This window comes from Prionailurus bengalensis, chromosome B1, assembly GCF_016509475.1.
Source record: "Prionailurus bengalensis isolate Pbe53 chromosome B1, Fcat_Pben_1.1_paternal_pri, whole genome shotgun sequence".
NCBI classification, from domain to species: Eukaryota; Metazoa; Chordata; class Mammalia; order Carnivora; family Felidae; genus Prionailurus; species Prionailurus bengalensis.
In genome coordinates this window covers 172,282,972-172,307,190 of record NC_057344.1, presented here as the reverse complement: position 1 = coordinate 172,307,190, position 24,219 = coordinate 172,282,972, and the positions used below count along the sequence as shown (strand labels likewise).

At 39.0% G+C, this 24,219-nt stretch overlaps 1 long non-coding RNA gene across 1 annotated transcript; it reads right to left on the bottom strand.

Annotated features, from left to right (window-relative positions):
• Positions 1–703: 703 nt before the first annotated feature.
• Positions 704–18,686, bottom strand: LOC122478952. The gene is made up of 3 exons (XR_006296197.1): positions 18,602–18,686; positions 9,674–10,167; positions 704–1,023 (listed from the first exon to the last, which is right to left on the bottom strand). It is a non-coding gene; the product is annotated as an uncharacterized LOC122478952 (long non-coding RNA).
• Between the last annotated feature and the right edge of the window lie 5,533 nt (positions 18,687–24,219).

Genomic DNA, 24,219 nt, shown 5'->3' with positions numbered 1-24,219 from the left:
AATCCGAAATTGAGATGATCCAGGGCTGGCCAAGGGCCACCCTTGTAGTTCGAATCTAGTTTAGGCAGACCTGGAGCTAACCAGGACCTGGCATGCTAATGGATACTGAAACTGGCATAGTTCCAGCCAAACACAAGGAGCAAAGAGATGGGGAATGTTCAATGACCATATATGGGCAGCCCCCTCTTCAGAACACATTTCAAGTCCCACTTCACCTAAGCCTACACTTGCTGGCTTCTTAATTTTATTTTATTTTATTTTATTATTATTTTTTTTTTTTTGCACCACCAATGTCTTTACTTGTTCAAGAGTGATGTCTTTTTTTGTTTGTTTACTTTTTTAAAGTTTATTTATTTTGAGAGAGACAGAGTGGGGGAAGAATAGAGAGCAAGAGGGAGACAGAGAATCCCAAGCAGGCTCCATGCTGCCAGTGCAGAGCCCAATGCGGGGCTCGGACCCACGAAACTGTGAGATGATGACCTGAGCTGAAAGCAAGAGTTGGACGCTTAACCGACTGAGCCACTTAATGACTACATACATTTGAAGTAGCTTAAACAGTATTTGCAAGATGTGCAGCAGTCATAGTGGGATATGAAAAACTCTGATTTCTTTTAATGAAAAGGTCACAGGTACTAATACTAGCATAATGTACTACCCACATTCATTATTGAAGGAAATGCTGCCTTTTGTGTAGAGGTTAGTGAAAACAAAACTTTAATTTTTTCATCCAAAATCACGTTGAATGCAACCAATGGACCTCAGGCTAACAATCCCTGAAAAGTTTGAAAACAAACAAAAATCCAACTAACAGAGTTGAAAACCCAGCTGCTGCCTAATAAAACAATTTCCAGGTGACGGGGATGCTCCTTCTCCTCCAGCCATTTTATTTGCAAATCTCAGTCCTCGTTGCCGGGTGAAATATTATTCTTGTGCATTTTGTCTTCCAGTGATCCGTTGCTGTGGGTTCCAGGTGTGTGTTGGTGTTTCTGAGCATTAGAAGGCACACTCAGAGTAGATCCCTTTCTGAAAGAGACATGTCACACAAAGACAATTATTCAGATAACTTACTTCAAAGTCTCCAGAAAATTTTAGGAAAAATAGGATGCTTCTCTTACAGATTAACCCCTTCAATTATCCTGCTTTCGGCTCCTTTAACTGAGGGGAAAACATCTCGATTAAAAGCTCTTTGTACCCCAGTCAAATACTCTTTTGATGAACCTATAATTAGAGGTCAACAGATGAGGTTCTAGAAAAGCCTAGCTTTGAGGTGATTAAGATTAGGCAAAAAGGAAAAGTCCTGAGGATTACGATCTGGAGTCATCTTCAATATTCGTTTAAAAACTATTTTTAAATGCTTATTTATCTTTGAGAGAGAGACAGAGAGGGTGTGGGAGAGGGGCAGAGAGGGGGGGAGACAGAGAATCCCAAGCAGGTTCTGCACTATCAGTGCAGAGCTCAATGTGGGGCTAGAACTCATGAACTGTGAGATCATGACCTGAGCCAAAGTCAAGAGTCTGATGCTTAACCGACTGAGCCACCCATGCACCCTGTTGTTCGTTTTTAAAAATTTATCCTATTAGGAGAAATGAAACAAAGTGTGGTCAAGAAAACTGTTATTATTGCCAGAAATAATAGCAGCATTGAGAACAACAACATCAATTAAGTCACTACCTTCATACAATGAAAATACCACCACAAATGTTAGTGAGAGGGACTTTTAAGTCTTAAACTTAGGCAGTCATTTCTTCTTCTTTTTTTTTTTTTTTTTTTGCATCAAAGTAAGTTCAAAAATCTCAATTAATGGATAAGGAAACATAATTTTATACATATTCCTGGTTTAAAAAGAGACACTACAATATACTAGTCAAAAGAAATAGTGATGTAAAAACATAATGTCTAAATACTTTTATAAATGATCGATACCGTTAGTGCTGCTAGCTGAATGACCTTTATATTCATATGAGTACATAATGCTGCAAAGAATGTGTAAATGATTTTAATAGTTTTCAAGGACACACTGCTTAGGTAGACAAGGAGAGTATTGTGCTTTATTCTAAAGCAAAGCACAAATCCGGAAAGTTAGCTCGTACCCAAAAAAATGCTTTCACGATAATTATCACACGTGCAAAGAAAGCTTTATTTTTTTAAGGTACTGATGTAAACTGGGGCCTTGTTCTTTGAAAATAATATTTTGCCTAACTTGAAAAGTTGAAGAAACTATTAAAAGTTGTACTTGATACAAACCTTGACATTTAGACTGGGGCAATCTGAATTCTAGGTATAACTGTCCAGAATCATAAGCAAACAAGTTACCAGATAGCCACAAGGTTCCTGACAAACCAAACCATTGAGAAACTGCTTATTTCATAAGTAATTTTCTAGTTAAGTGTAAAACTGTTGATTTCATTTAAATTTGCAGCAAAATATAAACTTTAAAAATTGTATTTTGCCTTTTAGTATCACTCTGTGTACTTGCTTGTCTTCAATTAATTGGAAAACCAATGAATTTCCCTGAAAAAAGTAACAGAATTAAAATTTGGCCTGAAAGCCACAACTCATAAACAAAAATTATATTAGTTCAATAGATGCAACACAATTCTATTAAAAATCCCATCTGGTTTCTTGGTAGAAATTTATGTTTATCCTAAAATTCATATGTAAACTCAGGGTACCAACAACAGCTAAAACAATCTTGAAAGAACAATAAATAAAATTGGAGGACTCACATTTCTCAATTTCAAAACTGACTACCAAGCAACAGTATTGAAGATAGTGTGGTACTGGCATAAGATATAGGTGTAGATCATTGGCATGGAATGAAAGAATCCAGAAATAAACTCCCATTTCTGTTCAGTTGAGTTTTGATAAGGTTACCTAGACCAGAAAGGACAGTGTTTTTATTTTTTTTTCAGATTCATAATATAGTGTACAAATTGAGTATCGCATTATGAGTTGTCACTAGCTTCTCCAGGCATGGGAATTTAACAAGTGAGGCACAGTTTAAGATCCGTTTCTGTTGCTTTCACAGCTGGTGTTTTGTCGACCTTAACTTGAAGTATAAGAGTTGAAATATTTTTTGATACCAGTGAAATGGAGTTGGGCATCAGTTTCTGGACCTGCCATGATTTCAAACTTGCAAAAGGCAACAATTCCACTGGTTGTGTAGAAAGGACGGTGTTTTTAAACAAATAGTACTGGGACAACTGGGTGTCCACATTCAAAAGAATGAAACTGGACTCCTACCTCAAAACATATGTAATAATCAACACAAATGGATCAAAGTCCTAAACGTAAGAGCGTAAACTACAAAACTCATAGAAGAAAAAAGAGTAGTAAATATGTGTGACCTTGGGTTAGGTAAATTTCTTAGGTATGACACCAAAAGCACAAGCAACAAAAGAAAAAGAGATAGACTTCATCAAAAATCTAAATATGCATCGTCAAAAGCAAAACATTTAGTGATGCAAAGGACACTACCAAGGGAGTGAAAACACAACACATAGAACAGAAGAAAATATTTTCAAATCATTTATCTGATAAGGGACTTGTATCTGGAATATATAAAGAACTCAATAACAAGAAAAAAATTTTAAATGGGTACAGGATCTGGACATTCTCCAAATGGATGTTTTTCCAAAGAAGATACACAGATGGCTAATGGCCACATGAAAAGGTGCTCAACATCACTAATCATCAGGGAAATGCAGATTAAAATCACAGTGAGATACCACTTTACACCCACTAGAATGGCTAGACTAAAAATAAACAAAAACAAACAAAACCAGAAAATAAGAAGTGTTGATGAGGATGTAGAGAAATTGGAACCATACACTGCTGGTGGGAATGTAGGATTGGTGCAGCCACCGTGGAAAACAGTCTGGCAGCTCCTGAAAAAGTTAAAGGTATAGTTACCATTTGAACCTTCAATTCAGTCACTTTTAGTTATACACTCCAGAGAAATGAAAATGTATGTCCACACAAAAACATATATGAATGTTCATGGCAGCATTTTTCATAATAACTTAAAAACGGAAACACCCCAACTATCCACAGACTGATGAATGGACAAAGTGTGATTTATCCATACAATGCAATATTATTTGTCCAGAAAAAGGAATAAAATACTGATGATATATGCTACAGCATGGATGAACCCTGAAGACATCATGCTAGGTGAAAGAAGATAGTCACAAGAGATCACATATCATGGGATTCCATTTATGCGAAATGTCCATAATAGGCAAATCTAAGAGACATAAAGTAGATTTGTGGTTGCTTAAAGCTAGAGGAGATGGAAAGACTGTGGGGGTAATAGGTAAAAAAAAATAGTGTTTTTTAGAGGGAAGTGATGAAAATATTCCCAAGTTGATTATGGTAAAGATTGCACAACTTTGTGAATAAACTAAAAGCTGTGAATTGTATCCTTTAAATGGGTAAATTGTATGGTAGGTGAATTATATGCCAATAAAACCAATACAAAAAAACATTATTCAAATGACCCATTATCTTGATAGCAGATTGTTAGGTTCCTATGAAAAAGATGCAAGGTGCATTCATCCATTTATTCATTCATCCACAGGCATGGAATAGGAAATAGGAGGATGAGCAGGTTTGTGGCTAAAATCACTCTGGGACATGTTGAGTTTGAAAAGCCAGTGGAATACAATCCAGCAAGAGAAGCCCAGCAGGAAATCAGAGATATAAATCATTATGTCAGGGGAGAAACTTATGTTGAAGTTATAGATTGGGGGTCATTTGCATATGCTTATAATAGTTAAAATTATGAGTATGTAGAAAATGTGTGAGGCAGGAATTTTTTTGGGAATTGTAAAATACATGGAACATAAAATTTACCGTCTTAACTATTTTTAATTGTACAGTTCAGTGGTGTTAAGTAAATCCACACTGTTGTGCAACCAATCTCCAGATCTTTATCATCTTGCGACACTGAATCTCTGTACCCATTAAACCACTACTCCCTATTTCCCCTTCGCCTCAGTTCTTGGAAACCACCATTCTACTTTCTGTTTCTATGAATCTAACGTAGATACGCATATGAGCATTTGTCTTTTTATTACCTATCTATCTATCTATCATCTACTACCTATTTGCTTATTTTTATATTTAATTTTAAGTAGGCTTCACCTGCAGTGCAGAGCCCAACGCGGAGCTTGAACTCATGACCTGAGACCAAGACCTGAGCTGAGATCAAGAGTCAGATGCTCAACTGACTAAGCAACCCAGGCGACCCATCATATGAGCATTTGTCTTTTTGTGACTGATAACATTTCACCTGGCAGACTGTCTTCAGGGCTTATCCATACTGCAGCGTGTCTCAGAGTTTCCTGCCTTAAGCTAAATGATATTGCATTGTATACATACACCACATTTTATTTATCCATTCATCCGTTGAGGGACTCTTGGGCTGCTTCCCCTCTTGGCTATCGTGAATAACAAATATCCCTTTTCAATCCTTTTGGTATATATCCTGAAGTGGAATTGCTGGATCATATGGTCATTCCATTTTTAATTTTTGTTTTTATTTTTAACATAGTTTTTTTTTTAATTTATTTTTTTTTAAATTCACATCCAGGTTAATTAGCATATAGTGCAACACTGATTTCAGGAGTAGACTCCTTAGTGCCCCTTCCCCATTTGGCCCATCCCCCCTCCCACAACCCCTCCGGTAACCCTCAGTTCTCCGTATTTGTGAGTCTCTTCTGTTTTGTCCCCCTCCCTGTTTTTATCTTATTTTTGTTTCTCTTCCCTTATGTTCATTTGTTTTGTCTCTTAAAGTCCTCATATGAGTGAAGTCATATGATTTTTGTCTTTCTCTGACTAATTTCACTTAGCATAATACCCTCCACTTCCATCATGTAGCTGCAAATGGCAAGATTTCCTTCTTTTTGATTGCCGAGTAATACTCCATTGTATATACATACCACATCTTCTTTATCCATTCACCCAGCGATGGACATTTGGGCTCTTTCCATACTTTGGCTATTGTGGATAGTGTTGCTATAAACATGGGGTGCATGTGTCCCTTCGAAACAGCACACCTCTATCCCTTGTATAAATGCCTAGTAGTGCAATTTCTGGGTCGTAGGGTAGTTCTATTTTTAGTTTTTTGAGGAACCTCCATACTGTTTTCCAGAGTGGCTGCACCAGCTTGCATTCCCATAAAATAAAAAAAATTTTAAATGCAAATTAAAACCATAATGAAATATCACCTCACATTTATTAGGGTGGTTACTATAAAAAAAAAACAAGCATAAAATAACAAGTGTGGGCAAGGATATGGCAAAGTTAGAACCTTGTGCTCTGTTGGTGGAAATGTAAAATGGTATAGCTGCCATGGAAAGCAGCATGCCGGTTTCTTTAAAGGACCCGAAGTGGGCTCTGTGCCGACAGGTGACAGCAACAAACCTGATTGGGGGCTTGAACTCACGAACTGCAAGATCATGACATGAGCCAAAGTTGGATGTTCAATCACCTGAGCCATCCAGGCACCTGTTGTTGAGGGATTCTTAATTTAGGGTACGTGGACCACACCTAGTGTGAATGGGTGGGCTTTCAACAGTCATGAAGGCCCTCATACTGAAATTCTATGTGTGGGTGGGTTGTTTTTCCTCAGAGATTCTCTAGCTCTGACCACATTTGTTTCCCACAGAGAAAGTAGCCTCTTTTCTGCCGGATTGTGTAAATAATGCATCTAGGAAAAAAAAACCCTAAAGAATAAAAGAATGATTCCAAGTCTTTTGTTTGCTTATCGGTTTATTTATATCTTCTGTCATGCAAAGACCGTCACTGTTACATAGTCAACTGTATCTATCTTTCCTTTTAGAGTTTCAGAGTTTTTCAGCCTTGGTTAGAAAAGGATATCCCCTCAGCCTTTAGACAGAGCATATAGGAACCTAGATTTCTTTGTGTGATATCTTTATTCAGTTACATTTTTACATTTAAGTTTTTAATCTTTCTTGAATTTATTTTATATTAGTGTAAAATGGAGGGGCCTTTAAATTTTCTTTCCTGGGTAAATGACAGCTATTTTAATCTCTCTGTCTACCAAAACTTATAAGGTGATGTAAATAATATTGGTGCTGGTAGCTATCCTATTTTTTAGGGAAATGATTTTTTTTGATTTGCCACTGCATATTTGCTTGTTCAGTTTTGCTAATCTTAAGGATATTTAAATAGTTTCCTTCTATTCTTATTTTTCTAAGAGATTTTAGCAGGAATGGCTGCTGAATTCCATCAAATAAGTTTTTAGCATTTATTGAAATGCCTATATTTTTCTCTTTTATTGATGCATTTGATTATGTAACAGATTATATAATAAAGAACCATTCTTGTATTTCTGAAATAAATCCTGTTTGGTCATAATATATTATCCTTTTGTTACATGGATTTTGTTTGCTAATATTTTATTTTGAATTTTTGCGCTTTTATTCATAAGTGAGATTGTTCTATACTTTCCTTTATGTTGTTATATTTTCCAGGTTTTGGTGTTAAAGTTTGCTGTTTTATACAATGAATTAGAAGAATAACATCTGGCATGGTAAATAACCTTGTCGTTATCTCTTCTTTGAAAGTCAGATAAACTTAACTGGGAAGCTATCCGTATAGTTTTGGTGGCTTTGGTTTTGTTTTTGACAGAAGGTGTTTTTCATCACCTGTTCAATTTCTTTTCTAGTGATTGATCTGTTCACATTTTCTATTTCTTTTGGCGGTCAATTTTACTTGCTTTTTTTTTTTTTAATGAGGAAATTAGTCATTTCCTCTAAATTTTCAAATTGCTGACATAGAAGTGCAAGAAGTAATTTTCACCTATCCCTTTAGTCTCTCCTATATGTGGGGCTACGACTTACTTCTCACTCCTCATTTTGCCTCTTCTGCTCCTTGCAGTATGTGTGAGGAGGGTGAGGTTTTGATTTCACTGGTCTTTTCAAAGAACTAGATTTTAGATTTAAAAGACTTAGTTCCTTTAATGTAATTTTTAAATAATGGTTAAGTCTGATAAACTTTCGTTATTTTCATTTTTATATATAAATTTTAAATTTTGTAAATTTATTTACATAATTTTATATCCTTACATGATGTTCTTCACCTTGTTTGGTGCTTTCAACTTAATTTAATTTGTCTAGTATTTTTTTTTTTTAATTTTTTTTTCCAACGTTTATTTATTTTTGGGACAGAGAGAGACAGAGCATCAACGGGGGAGGGGCAGAGAGAGAGGGAGACACAGAATCGGAAACAGGCTCCAGGCTCCGAGCCATCAGCCCAGAGCCTGACGTGGGGCTCGAACTCATGGACCGCGAGATCGTGACCTGGCTGAAGTCGGACGCTCAACCGACTGCGCCACCCAGGCGCCCCTGTCTAGTATTTTTTTTTAACGTTTATTTATTTTTCAGACAGAGAGAGAGTGCAAGTGGGGGAGGGGCAGAGAGAGAGGGAGACACAGAATCCGAAACAGGCTCCAGGCTCTGAGCTGTCAGCACAGAGCCCGACGCAGGGCTCAAACTCACAGACCACGAGATCATGACCTGAGCCGAAGCCAGATGCTCAACTGACTGAGCCACCCAGGTGCCCCTGTATATCCCTTCTTTGATACTCTGTGTAGGCATGTTCCTAGTAATTATCATACAGCTGACTTTTGCTTTTTTAGCCAAATCTGGCAGTTTCTCATTTAAAAATTTTTTTTTATGTTTATTTATTTATTTTTTTCAACGTTTATTTATTTTTGGGACAGAGAGAGACAGAGCATGAACGGGGGTGGGGCAGAGAGAGAGGGAGACACAGAATCGGAAACAGGCTCCAGGCTCCGAGCCATCAGCCCAGAGCCTGACGCGGGGCTCGAACTCACGGACCGCGAGATCATGACCTGGTTGAAGTCGGACGCTTAACCGACTGCGCCACCCAGGCGCCCCTTTAATGTTTATTTTTGAGAGAGAGAAAGAGAGAGAAACAGACAGAGCATGAGTGGGGGGAGGGGCAGAGAGAGAGGGAGACACAGAATCCAAAGCAGGCTCCAGAATCTGAGCTGTCAGGACAGAGACGGACATGGGACTTGAACCCAGGAACCGTGAGATCATGACCTGAGCTGAGATCGAGTCAGTCGCTTAACCACTTAACCGACTGAACCACCCAAGTGCCCCAGTTTCTGCTTTTTAATGGATCCATTCAGGTCATCACATCCAATGTTCTTATCTTATTCTTTATTCATTAATTTAATTTAGATTTTGATTCCCTCTGTTTCTTTTTCTCTATTTTTGCTCATTTCAACAACTTAATATACGTTTCATTTTCTCCTTTGTTAATTTGGAGTCTCTTCTGTATTTTTTTCCTATTCCATTAATGGTTACTTCCCTTTTCCTCCCCTCTGCATCAGAATATGTCTTTAGTATTATTTGTAAATAAGCCACCCCCCGAGATGCAGTATATTCCCCACCATGATGTTCTAATCTAGCCTTCCCTCCCCCACCCCACCCCCACCTCCCCTAGCTAAGATCTTTAGAACATTCTTAGTCACTTTCTTCCACTGTTCAACCCGTCCCTCTGAGTATCTGGTACTCCTCCTCCTTCTTCACAGGCTTCACCAGCTAGAAGGCCTTTTGCCTTCTGGCCTCATTTTTTAAAATCTTCTATATAAAGCAACTAATGAGGTCATCCTTACCTATTTCACGGAATGGTTGGAGGCTAAACTGGGAAATCTGTGAAAGCACTTTGTAGACTGTGAAATGGTGTACAAACACCAGGGAGAGAGGATTTGTAAAGAGGAACTGGCCTGTCTTGATCTCAATGGACAACTGTAGACAAGGTGGGATTATAGTCTTCATGCTTCTGTGGCTTCTGTGCCATGAAGAAATGGTGCTCCAGCTCTCTTATTGGGCACAAATTCCCCACTACGGGAGATTGACTTCTCTCAGCTAAGGCATTTTATTAAAGGGCACATGCATTTAATGGATGTGTCTTAAAGGATGATATCCTAAGCTATCAGAATCTATTAACATCTGAGAAAGCAGACTACTTTGCGGGAAAGGAACTCTGAGCAGAAGGGTTCTGATAGGATGGGCCAGTTTTGAAGCCTGGAAACTGCCGGCAAATGGCTCCAAAGAAGGTATCTGCAAGGAGGAACTCCAGACAGAAGACTCAGGGATCAGGCAGTACCTAAAAGAAGAGAAGGTAGGAGATGAAGTGGCACATTTTGACTTTTTGGCAGGGTTGTCTCCTACCTGCACTGGCTGAAAAGTTTGTGGTGTTACATCGACTCATGCCTGGACAGACACTCTATCAGCACTGACATACAGGAATATGAGAGCCACGTGTATAATAGTAAAACGTTCTAGTAGCCACACTTTTAAAAGTAAACACAAATGTGAAATTAATCTTAATAATGTATTTTATTTAACCTAATGTATTTATAGTATTTTTATTTCCACATGCCATCCATATGAAATTATTGCTAAGATATTTTACATCCTGTTTTCCTACTAGGTCTTCCAAATCCAATGTGTATTTTATACTTTATACGTATCTTAATTTGGAATGGCCACAGTTCAAGTGCTCAATAGCCACACGTGGCCGGTGGCTGTCTGATTGGACAGGAATGCTCTGTGGTGACGTTGGTAAATTCAGCACAGTCCCGGCCTTGGTGGAAGTCACCAGTCAGATATAGCATTCTTTTTTAATGACTCCTGGTGTGGTCTCCCAGTTCTTGTTACCAGAGCCTGACAGATGAGTCCTCATTTAGGGCTGGCATCCTAACAGATGGTAAACCCCAGGAGAAGGTCAGTTTTATGAGGGTAGGGCTTTGTTCTATTTTACTCACTGCTATATCCCAACACCTCCAGCAGTACCTGGAACATAATCGGCATTCAATATACATTTATTCAATGGATTATATTAGTTTGTCTTCCTAGCTGTAAAGCTAGCATAGACATCTCATTTCTAAAATTGTTTTTTAATGTTTATGTATTTTTGAGAGAGAGAGACAGAGTGTGAGCAGGGGAGGGGCAGAAAAGGAGGCACCCAGAATCTGAAGCAGGTTCCAGGCTCTGAGCTGTTGGCACTGTGCCCAATGTGGGGCTCGAACTTACGAGCCATGAGATCACAACCTGAGCTGAAGCCGAACGCTTAACCAACTGAGTCACCCAGGTGTGTGACTCAGCTCATTTCTAATAATTATGTGTGTGAATAACTTTATTTATTTTTAAGAAACTTATCAAACTGTATACTTTATTATTTTATTTATTTTTTAAAGTAAGTTCTACCCCAATGTGGGGCTCGAACTCATGACCCCTAAGATCAAGAGTCACATGCTCTACTGACTGAACCACCCAGGAGCCTCTGCCTGAGAATAATTTTAAATTAAGCCCAAACATTTTAGAGAGAACATTTTTACAACTTATGAACTAAAAGAAAATCCTAAATCAGTTTTAAAATTAAAAGGAGCCAATCACTCCATTTGTCACACTCTTAGTGTTACTACTGAATATGCATTTTAACCTTTAAAGATTTTCTAGTGGGCATTACACTATAACAAAAAGAGGAAATCAACCCATGATCGTATTTATTATAATGCCTATAACCCCATTTTTTGCTAAATATGTTATTATAGTATTATATAATAAATCTAAGTATTTTGCAAAGTTGTATAATTGCTGCCTGTTCCATAATTCCCTGAAGAAGGACAGATCTGATGAGTGGGTGTATTCATAACAATTGGTCACAACATTTCAGAGTGAAGTCATTGCCTTTTGGAGTTGTTGTTTTTTTTTTTTAAGGCCCTAATAGAACTTTAATAATTAAGATCATTTTCATAATTATTATAATAACTATTCTTTGTTGAATGCTTATTATAAGAATGATGTGAAGGGCTTCATGTACATTATTTCACTAAAACCTTAAAATAATGCTAATAGTCACTTGCTTAAAGTGATCCAGCTAATACATGATATAGTCAGGATAAAACCCTGGTCTGCCTGGCTCCTGGGTCTGGAATCTTGTCCATTCTGTTAGTCCACCCTCCCCAGTTCTGTAGCGAGAATACTTAAGCCCTGACAAAATTCTGTGATTTATCCCAGATTATATGGCTCAAAAGTGGCAAAGTCAGAATTAAAATCCACATCTCCTGTTCTCAGGGCCAGATCCTCTCCTCTATACAACACAGTCTGTCCATAAGCAAAGCTTGAGGCACGTAATTTATTCAAAACATATCTTTTAAATCATTGAAATAAAAATTTGATCTTGGAGAAAAACAGTGATTACTGATTTTTAATCTATTTTGCCATTAACAGCAAAGTAATATGTTTAACAGCTAGGGTGGGGATTGGGAAAGCAGGATCAGGGCACTAAGTAGGGCACATGATCTTTGATTTTGGTCCCAAACTAAACGAATAAAATGAACCATTATCTGTGAAAGTGGTCAGTGATTAAATGTTACTAGCAGACGAACTCCACAGAAGGCCACAGAAAACCTTGGTGGAAGCTAAGAAGCATGAAATATGATTGAAAAGGGAGAAAGCTCTCCTGGGTTCACAGACTGGAAACAATCTCTCCAGATTCCTCTCGAGGGCTCTTCCCACACCTTCTACCTACATCTTTGAATCTCCACCACCTGGATGGCTAGGGGCCAGTTAGGGGCCAGCTGGGGGAATGTCCCAGCCCTGGGTGTTTTCAGGGCTGACCCGAGAACGGTCAGCTCTGGAAAGCAGCAGGTGCCTTGTCAATCTCTATAAACCCCAGGAGAACTTAGAACAATGGCCTTCTCAGTCCTGGCAGTCCTGGCGGCTCTCCTCAAGGCCACCTCCCTTCCATTTAAGTCTCTTTTTATTGAAGCCAGTTGAATGCTGTCTTATCCGCATTAAGGGGGCTAGGGCTGCTCCCGGCTACAATTAGATTTTTATGCCACCTGGGCATAGAAGCTCACTTCATTTCCAATGTCCCACCATTCCGGTAGAGTTTTTACTTTGAAGTTCACAATTAATTTGGGGCCAGCAAACTATTAGATGAAAGGGAAACTACACTGGTACATAACAGTAAAATACCAGCTGGGTTACAAGGCCAGTGCAAGAGACACGGGGACTAATCAGCTGTGGGAGGTATGTCCCCAAGCATCTCAGCTCAAACAACTGAAATTGTTCCTATAACTCCCCTTGCTGGCCAAAACGAAGAGTGACACAAGAAAAAAAAAAAATCTGCACACTTCCTGCTCTCCCTGATACCTCCTCTCTCTCTCTCACTGCATATCTGAATACCTCAAGGTTAGAAAAAAAAAATGGTAAGAAAAAAATCTAGCGTGAAGGGACTAAAATCGATAGCTTTATTTGCCATGTTTTTGATGGATCAGCTATTCAAGTGGGAAATGCACTTTCCCGCTCTGATGAAGAAGAAAGTATCCTCCCCAGTATGACAGTGTTCATGGCATTCACCTTCACTTACCTCATAAGCAAGAACAGAAGTTACGTAGGCAAGGTTTACATCCATAGCACCAGGGAGTCTGGCTATTTCAAAGCCATGACATCCAGCTCATCTCACACATACTCTGTGAAAGTGAATTGTATTTGTTGAATCTGGCACTAATTGTGATGAATTGCAAACACAAGAGTACCATCAGTTCAATTATCTTACTGAAACGACATTTTTAATTCAGAAAGAAAATTCCTGCAACATATACGTGTTAAGAAATGAAACACTGGCACTGTACTCAATTTACTTAATCTTAGGGAAAGGTGACATGGGGAAGACAGTCCACTGACTACACAGATTTCTGACAGTTCTATTGTTTAGAGGCTTTGGAAGGTATAAGCAGGTTTCAGCTATAAAAGCTCATTGTCCTTTGAAATTAAAGTGATAGTTCCTGTGCCCTAAAGTCTTTTCTTATAACAGCAGATTTGTTTTCTTGCTGTTCCGCCATCAGTAACAATCCCATCTCTAGGTGAGCTTCTAATGATATCCATAAACAAATTCTGTATAATCCAGAAAGAGTCTTCTTCTTGGTGGGAAACTACTCCAGAAATTATGTGTATTTGAAGGCCATTTTGAGATTTTACATTAACTCTCTGAAGTTACCCCTCTGTTATTTAGTACTTCTTTTTTCATGTTTATTTTTGAGAGACAGAGCGCAAGTTGGGGAGGGGCAGAGAGAGAGGGAGACACAATCCAAAGCAGACGCCAGGCTCTGAGCTGTCAGCACAGAGCCCGATGTGGGACTCGAACCCATGAACCTGGAGATCATGACCTGAGCCGAAGTTGGACGCTTCATCAACTGAGCCACCCTGGCACACTGCGTTATTTAGTACTTCTATGTTCTAATAATTTGCAAAATCATGGTTTTTTTTAAAATTTTTTTTTCAACGTTTATTTATTTTTGGGACAGAGAGAGACAGAGCATGAACGGGGGAGGGGCAGAGAGAGAGGGAGACACAGAATCGGAAACAGGCTCCAGGCTCTGAACCATCAGCCCAGAGCCTGACGCGGGGCTCGAACTCACGGACCGCGAGATCGTGACCTGGCTGAAGTCGGACGCTTAACCGACTGCGCCACCCAGGCGCCCCGGCAAGATGATGTTTTAATGGCAATTATATTCGCTATTGATGAACTACAGTTCATCAATGATATTCATTGGTGATGGTTCATCAGTTAGCTAATGTTAAGAAAAAGATTTTCAAATATGAGATCATTCCCACTAACATGTTAAAAAACTGTCTATTCCTGCTTCATCTCATTTATGCCGTGTGTTTAACAATGATGCTAAATTCTTCTGATGACACTGGGCATCGAATCTTTAACATAGGATGTCTAAAACAAGGACAACAATATAGTCTTTGATGGTCAGACCAAACTGGAGCATTGAATAAGACTGAGGGGCTTGGATCTCGATGATGCATTCCAAAAGTGGCATTGCCAAATGGGAGAGCTTACTTGCAAAAATGAGACCAGGACAGTAAGGGCACTCGGAGCACATAATACCAGGAAAACATGACTCCTTCACCTTGTCCTTACCCACCACCTTCTCCTATCTTCACCTCTTTCCCTTTACAGTTTGAGGTGCCGTGGCCCATTACTGCAGCTACTTTCTTGCAAACAGCTTCATTATCCTTGCTCCATTTACTTCTTCCATCACAACTGCCAGGCAAGAGAATGGCTCTGAATCAAACCACCTATCTACCTCTCTGCTGAGATCCCCAGGCTACTGAGCTCATGGGAGAAATCATACAACTGCATGCATCACATTGATTCTACCATAGACCAGTAGTCTCCAACCTCAGCACAGCCTGGTAATCATTCAGCATTTCCCTAAGTGGTTCTTTCTGCCATGCGCCACAGAATTCAACCTCTCTTCATTTTCCCTGACCCTCTGACACCGGCATTCAATCTTCCCTTCTACCCAAAAGACAGAACAGTGCTATTGGGTTAGGTACTCCTTCACTTTTATACCCTGGCCAGTGGTATACTAGTAAATGACCAATAACTGACTCTTTGGGGGATTGGGGTGTGAGGAAGTTCTGATTTATAGTGTTTATCAGTTTCCATGGTGTAAATATTCCCATGGTGGCTGAATTCAAGCTTTTGAGGTATACTAGCCAGCTCTCAAAATTTCTGAAAATTTAACTATTGGCTGCCATGAGCTAGTAGAAGCTGGGTCCTGCACACACTGCATGATGCCCAGAAATTTAAATAGGTACAGAACATCTCCTTCTTCACCCTCTGTTATAGGAGATGTCTCTCCTATTCTCCAATCTAAAGTGAAAGACTCCCTCCTGCCTTCTATAAGTATCTTTTTCTATCTATTAAAATCCTTCTCTTGGGGCTCCTGGGTGGCTCAGTTGGTTGAGCTCCAACTTCAGATCAGGTCATGATCTCATGGTCCATGGGTTCAAGCCCTGCATCGGGTTCTGTGCTGACAGCTCGAAGCCTGCAGCCTGCTTCAGATTCTGTGTCTCCCTCTCTCTCCGCCCCTCCCCGCTCATGCTCTGTCTCTCTCTGTCAAAAATAAATAAACATTAAAAAAAAATTTTTTTTAATCCCTCTCTTGTGCATTTTCAACTTCCCCCCCCTCTTTATTGGCTAATTTCTTTTTTATCTTTTTGTCATTCAATTACCTAACTCTCTCCCATGCTTTTCATTTAAGGAAACTTCATTTGATTCCACATTTCTGTCCAGCGATGTTGCAGACCCACTTCTCCAAAGAATTGTTTCCATTGTCTTCTCTTCAGATCACTCATCTACTTACTGGAATCTGGGTTTCCACGGAAATCTCGAAGTTCCTTGTTACTAGATTCAATAGAGAATTCTCAGTCTTTCTTCTACTGACTTCTCTTTCAGCATCTGACACATTTGACCACTTCTTCCTCTCCTTGGCTTCTGGGACACAATGCTTCTCTGATTCTACTCCTTCCTCTTGGCTTCGGTCTCCTATGCAGGCTCCTCCCTTTTGTCCTTTTCTTACTTGTTGGTGCTCCTCATTATTTTATTCTGAGATCCCTTCTCTTCTCATTCTACTTGCCCAGGACTTCATCTCCTCCCAGGCCTTCCATTACCATCCCTAAATTAATGATGACTCATTGATCCATGGCTCCAGGACATTCTTTCTCCTGAACTTTAGACATGGACTACCCACTGCCTGCTAGACATATTCTTTTGGATATCTCCAGAGGCACCTCACGTTTAACATTTCTAACACGGAAATCTCCCCAGATCTCCTCCCCTTCTGTGCTCTCAGCCCAGTGAATGACTGTAAGTTGCTCATGCCAGAATAATCCTTGAATCCCTCTAATATCTCATAGCCAGCAATCACAAAGTCCTGATGATTCCACTTCCAAAGTATCTCTTCGATCTCTCTACCTCTTATCATCCACAGGGCTACCAGCCTGGTTCAGTCACATTATCTCTCCAAACTAGTCTCCTTGCCTCCAGGCTTGCCTCATCCTAATCATTCTCCATTCTGCAGTGATCTCTTAAAAACAAATCTGATCGTGTCACTTGCTTCCCTAATCACTTCTGTTGCTTCTCCACTGTTTCTAGGACAGAGACCAAACTCTAATATGACCTATGAGTCTCTGTGTGGTCTGACCCCCATTTCCAAGCCTCTCCTTGCCTCCTACCTTGTTCCCATTGATCTAAATATTTTTCAGTTCCTAAACATGTTATGAGCTGTTTCATCTCTGGGCCTTTGAATATATGGTTTACTTTGCTGGGAACACCATAATTTACTTCCTGCTGCTTCCCATCCCTCTACCTCTGACTCTTACTCATTGTTAGAAGTTGTTCCCTACGTAAGTGCCACTGACCCAGTTCTCTTCACTTTTGCAACCATTGCATTTAACCGTTGCATTTAACCATTGCATTTTACACAATGATTGTTTTGTTGCCTTGTCTCCTTCATAGGTAAATAATCTCCATGAGGACAGGAACTATGTCTATGCTCTTCACCACTGTATTCCCACTGATTTGAATCAAGAAACCGCATGTCCTTAACATCACTCCACATCTCCCCCACCCCCAGCCCCTGGCAACCACTAATCTACTTTCTGTCTCTCAGGAATTCACCCCCCCTAGGTAAGTTTGTGGTAAGAAATAGTTAGCCTGGACCTATATAAGAATATTAAGTTAGTGATTCATGGCAAATTCATGGCACCCTCTTGTGCCTTATTTTCCTTAACTTTGAAAGGATGCCTACTTATTCAAGAACAAAGTCCATAAGATGGTGTGCAGTGTTTAATAAACCACCTATATATCACTTGATTTCCTGTGCAATTTTGTATTGCTCCATTTCCTATCTCTTGTTTTGGTTAATTCATAGAATTTTCAATTTCATGAGTGTTGGCTTCTGTTGCTAGAAGCCAAGCTTCTCATTATGCTTTGAAGAATCTCCCATTCTGCCAAGCTGGCTCCTTGGGTCCCTGCCTTCTGCTTAATTCCTCCTTGTGCTCTAAAATAGGAGTTTCATCCATTCTGATCTCAAGGAATTTGGATCCGTGCAAGTTAACATTTTGAAACTTGTCTTACATACAAAGTTGTATTGCTCTCATTCAAAACCTATCTTTTGGGGTGCTTGGGTGGTTCAGTCGGTTGAGCATCTGACTCTAGATTTCAGCTCAGGTCATGATCTCACTGTTCCTGGGATCCAGCCCTGCACCTGCTTGGGATTCTCTCTCTCCCTTTCTCTCCACCCTTCCTCTCATTTGCTTGTGAGTGCACACGAGTTCTCTCTCTCTCTCTCTCTCTCTCTCTCAAAATAAGTAAACATTTTTTAAAACCTATCTTTTAATTAAGACATTTTTAGGTTTTTAGTTTTTGTTTTCAGAAACAGGTAATTAAAAATAATAAAAAATAATAGATATTATTTTAAGGGAGAGATACATCTACCATCTCCAAGAACTTCATGGCTGCTTTATGAATTGTAAATGGAGAGAAAGGCTAATGAATCCAACTATTTCCCAAGGATCATATTTAACATTAATTGAGACTATGAGGTACCAGGGACAATGCTAAAAATTTTTTTTCCCATTACTTCATTTAAACTCAGGGCAACCCAACAAAGTAGGAATATTGCTACCGCCCTTTTACAGGTAAAGGAAACAGAGATTAAATGACTCACCCAACGTCAGACAGCTAGTAACTAAAGATGAGGACCTTGGTGGTTCTCTGAACTATAGAATCCAAAATCCAATATTGTTCTTCCTGGGAGAAAAAATTAATTGTAAAGTTAAATGGTAGTTTAATCTTATCCTGAAAAATAGCATTAACTTCTGATTTTAAATGTTTACAGCATCGAATTTGAATATATTCTTGATAATAGGAAAATGTAGATATCTATGTATGTTTTGTTTTGTTTTTATTTGAGAGAGAGAAAGCACAGCAAGGGAGAGGGGCAGAGGGAGAGAGAGAATCTTAAGCCGGCTCCGCTCTCAGCCCAGAGCCTGACACGGGGTTCCATCCCACGACTCTGGGATCACAGTCTGAGTTGAAATCAAGAGTGGGATGCTCAACCGACTGAGCCACCTAGGTGCCCCTAAATATGTCTGTATGCTTAAACATGGGCTGTTTGAGAAACGCTTGTGCTTCCTAACCACCAATTTCATTGCTTCTCCATTTGGAGTGTTCACACGACATCACAGGATAGGACTGAACCCGGGAGGTAGAACAGTGAAAAAGACCAGCTCTTAAGATGACTAAAATCCCTCTTATTTCCTTCCCATACATAACACTAGATGCATATAGCTAAATTGTGTCTTATTTTCCTTTTTGTAATAATTTCAATTATCACAATTTGAATGCTTGGCCCATAGTAGGCACTCACTAATTATCTACTGAATGAATTGATTTGCCCTTTTTTGGAACTCTATGGCATTTACTTCCTAAAGTCAGGACCTGCAAAAAGAGAAGCTTAACACCGAAGAATACTAAGAGACATTCAGCATTGTAATTTTAGGAATTTGTACATTCCACTCAGTCTTAACTATATGCCACATTTGCTCTCTAACTGCTTTAGCTATGTTAGTCTTGTTTCCTTAACCAGATTTTAAGCAAGGACTGTTATTCAATTCTTATCTGAGCCTCGTGGAGCCTAGCACAGTGCTGGTCTTAGATAGTCTATCAAAATGCACATCACATTCTCTTACAAATAGTAATTGCTTAACAAATATCCGTTAATATGGTTATGAAAATTATTTTCAAGGGACGCCTGGGTGGCTCAGCTGGTTGAGTGTGTGACTGTTGGTTTTGGCTCAGGCCATGATCTCACAGCCTTGTGGGTTTGAGCCCCATGTCCGGCTCTGCCCTGGCAGTGTGGAGCCTGCTTGGGATTCTCTCTCTCTCCCCGCCCCTCCACTTGTGCTGTCGCTCTCTCTCTCTCTCTCTCTCTCTCAAAGTAAATAAACTTAAAAAATTTATTTTCAAGTTGACAAATTTTGTTGGAACCAACAGCCTCTTTCCTTCTAATTTTCATAAATTGCAACTTCATTTTTTTCCCCAGGTTAACGTAAGTGTAGCAAGCAAATTATAATTTTGTAATTTATAAATTTTATAATTTATAAAATTTTAAGCCAAGTAAATATACAAAGTGTAATAGCATTATAAAGAATTTCTCTGCTGTCATCTATATGTTTATAAACCAGGCAAAATTAATTTGATTGCATGGTCTAAATGGGTTTGATCTTAGCCATATACTAGCATTTTTTTTTCCATACAACTTTTGATTGAAATATAATTCAAATGCTTAAAATTCAACTTTTTAAAAGTATACAACTCAGTGGTTTTAGTTATTCACAAAGTTGTCAACCCATCACCACTATCTAATTCTAGAACATTTTCATCACCCCAGAAAGAAATCCCATATCCATTAGCTGTCATTCCTCCTTCCCCCCAACCCTTGGCAACCACTAATCTACTTTTTTTCTCTGTGGATTTGCCTATTTTGGACATTTTGTTTAAATGGAATTATACAATACGTGGCCTTTCTTTTTTTTTTTTTTTTAAGTTTTATTCATTTAAGTAATCTCTATACCCAAAATGCGGCTCGAACTCATGACTCCGAGATTACGAGTCACATGTTCTTCTGACTGAGCCAGCCATGCTCCCCCTATCGTGTCTGATTTCTTTTACTGGAGTGAAGCATTTAAGGTTCATTATGTTGTATTATGTATCAGTTCTCCATTCTTTTTTGTGACCAAATAATATTCCATTGTACAGATAAACTACATTTTGCTTACCTAGTCATCAGCTGATGGACATTTGGATTGTTTCCACCTTTTTAGTGTTGCTATGGACATTCATATACAAGTTTTTGTTTGAACACCTTTTTTTCAGTTCTCTTGGGGTATATATACCTACAAAAGGAATTGCTGAGTACAATGGTAATATTATGTTTAAGTTTTTGAGGAACTACTAATCCGTTTTCCAAAGCAACCGCACCATTTTACATTCCCACCAGCATTGTTTAAGGATTCCAATTTCTCTATGTCCTCCCTAACACTTATTATTTTCTTTCTTTTTCTTTTTTCTTCTAATCACCCTAGTAGTGTGAAGTATTTTCTCACTATGGTTTTGATTTGCATTTCCCCATTGACTACTGATGTTGAGCATCTTTTCATGTGCTCTTTGGCCATTTGTATATTTTCTTTGGAGAAATGTCTGCAGATCCTTTGTCTATTTTTTAATTGGGTTATTTGTCTTTATTTTTGAGTTGTAAGAATTCTTTATAAATTCTGTATACAAGTCTCATATGAGACATATAATTGTAAATATTTTATGCTGTTCTATGGGTTGTCTTCATTTTCTTGATAGTGACCTTTTACAACACTAAAGTATTTACTCTTGACGTTGTATATTTAAATTTTTGGTGAACTCCAATTTATCTAATTTTTTGCTATCTATTTTAGTTGCTTATGCTTTTGGTGTCATACCTAAGAAATCATTACCAAATACAAGGCCACAAATGCTTACTCCTGTGTTTTCTTCTAAGAGTTTCATTGTTTTAGCTCTTACATTTAGGTTTTGATTCATTTTGTGTTAATTTTTTTTTTAAGAATTGCATTTTATTGAAATTTTTTTATTTTTTTATTTTTTTATTTTTTTTATTTTTTTTTTTTCCAACGTTTATTCACCTTTGGGACAGAGAGAGACAGGGCATGAACGGGGGAGGGGCAGAGAGAGAGGGAGACACAGAATCGGAAACTGGCTCCAGGCTCTGAGCCATCAGCCCAGAGCCTGACGCGGGGCTCGAACTCCCAGACCGCGAGATCGTGACCTGGCTGAAGTCGGACGCTTAACCGACTGCGCCACCCAGGCGCCCCAATTGAAATTTTTTTTAATTTATTTTTGAGAGAGAGAGAGAGCAAGAGAGAGAGACAGCACATGAGTAGGGGAGTAGCAAAGACAGAGGGAGTCACAGAATCCGAAGCAGGCTCAGGCTCTGAGATGTCAGCACAGAGCCCCACACAGGGCTCAAACCCATGAACCATGGGATCATGACCTGAGCCGACATCGGACACTTGACCAACCGAGCCACCCAGGTGCCCCTGGGTTAATTTTTGTATGTGGAACATGCATTAACATGTGTGATCATATGCACTATCTATTGAAGTTCGTACAGAAGTAGTTCAAAGGATTACAGATATAAGTAGTGGGAAGTGACAGTTTTCAAGTAATCAGAACTCACAGCAAATATACTTAATCTTTAAAAAATTAATCTGAAATTTTCCTGTCTTGAGGGTAATAAGTGAAAATATAATTACAAAACTTCCTTTGTATATTACATTAAACTCAGTAGCTTTTTCGTAGCATTTGCTTAATCTTTATCAACAGATATTCCTTCTGTAATATTTCCGGCAGGTAAGAGAAATTTTGATACATTCATCATACAATATCTTCTATTTTCAGAAACATAGCTAAGTTTAAGTTGTTCTGTTCAAATGAAGTAGAAAGAAAGAATGAGCAAGATTAGAACTACTTCCCTATTCAGAAGCAGAGTAATGTCAGGTATCTATTCATCAGACCTCCTGAATACCTTTCCTGAACAGACATTTCAATTTGAAAGAATTTTAACAACAGTCTCAACTGCATGCCCAGAGAAATGGAACAGACAGCAGGAGTTTTCAAGAAAAGAACAAAGAGACAAAAATCAAGCAGGTTTGCCAACAGTAGGTCCCTTTGTTTGAAACAACATGAGGACTTTGTAGCAATTCCATCTTAGAAGTTTTCTATAAACCAGAGTTTGAAATTCATCTTGGGGATGAGGGCACTGTTAAATTACTGGGGTCAAATGTATCACAGTTACGTTAACATTGCTTATTTTCCAGAATCATAATTTATAGTAATTCTCCATTAAATTCAGGTTTCTGAGAAAACAAAATTGAAATGATTTTACAAAGTACATTCTCCTAAAGGAGAGATTGATTGCCTGATTGATTCATTGGTTGATTACTGCCCCCAAGGAGAGTTTGTTTTGAAAAATTAATTAAAAACTAGAGTTAGAGAGGTTTTCCCTAGAGATTGAAATGGAAGTTATTTTTAGTTTTTTAATAAAATTAGGAAGATCGGCTGTGGGACATCGGTGGCTCCTGAAATTTAATTCACTTCATGTTGTCAATGCCCTTTCAGTAATTGTACCCTTCATCCTCAAAAGAAAATCTCTTTCAGCAACTACAGGTGAGAACGTTTTGATATGGCACATATGCAAAATCATATGTGGCGCTGAGATTGTTCTTTGGGGACAGTGGTGCCCAATCTTTTCTCACTCTCATTCTAGTTGAAATTTAAAATGCTTTGTTATCAGAAGGCTTTTCCATTTAAGATTGGCAGCAATTTGACAAGGCTATAGACGCAAGCGTGCCTTGCTGGGGAACGTTCGCTGTGCGTTTTCTTGCATCGTGACAGTTGGTGAGTGTGCCTTTCCTTGGATTCTCTGAAATGATTTTCGGTGACACTGGCTTGTTTTTGACCTGAAGACGTACCATGGTCTTGCTTTTCAAACTGGGGTTCCAATGTAAGCTTTGTCACGGCAGAAACTGCCTTGTCGCTGCTATGGCCCCAATGTCTAGAATACTGTCTGGCATGGTGCTCGAGAAATAGTTATTGAATAAAAGAGAAGAGGAAGAAGGAGGAGGGAGGGAAAGAGACGCAGAGACAAAGAAGAAGGGAGGAAGAGGAGAAAAGAGGAAGAGGAAGAAAAAAGAGGAAAGAAAAAAAGAAGCAGAAGTAAAAGAACTGGTAGCGGAAGGGGAAGGAATTGATAGCACATCACAAGGAATGTGTGGGTGTGAGGTGGGGAGGAGGGAGGCAAAGCTAGAGGAAAAACATAGGGAAGATCAATTTTACCCAAGGAAGTGAGATGGGGAAGAGAAGGTTACATCAAAATAAATAAAGAGGCACCTGGGTGGCTCAGTCGGTTAAGCATCAGACTCTTGGTTTCTGCTCGGGTCATGATCCCGCGGTTCGTGAGTTCAAGCCCCACGTCAGGCTCTGTGCGACAGCATGGGGACTGCTTGGAGTCCTCGCTCTCCCCCTCTCTCTGCCCTTCGCTTGCTCGCTCACATGTGCGCTCTCTCTCTAAAAATAAGCAAAATAAACTTAAAAAGAATTTAAAATAAATACAGATATGTGGAGGAAGATGCAAAATTTGCATTAGGCAATAAATTGCATTCCCTGCTTCCACAGACTCATAGAATCTCAAGTTGGGAAGGCATCGAAGAAGTCATTTTGTCACATCAGCCATAT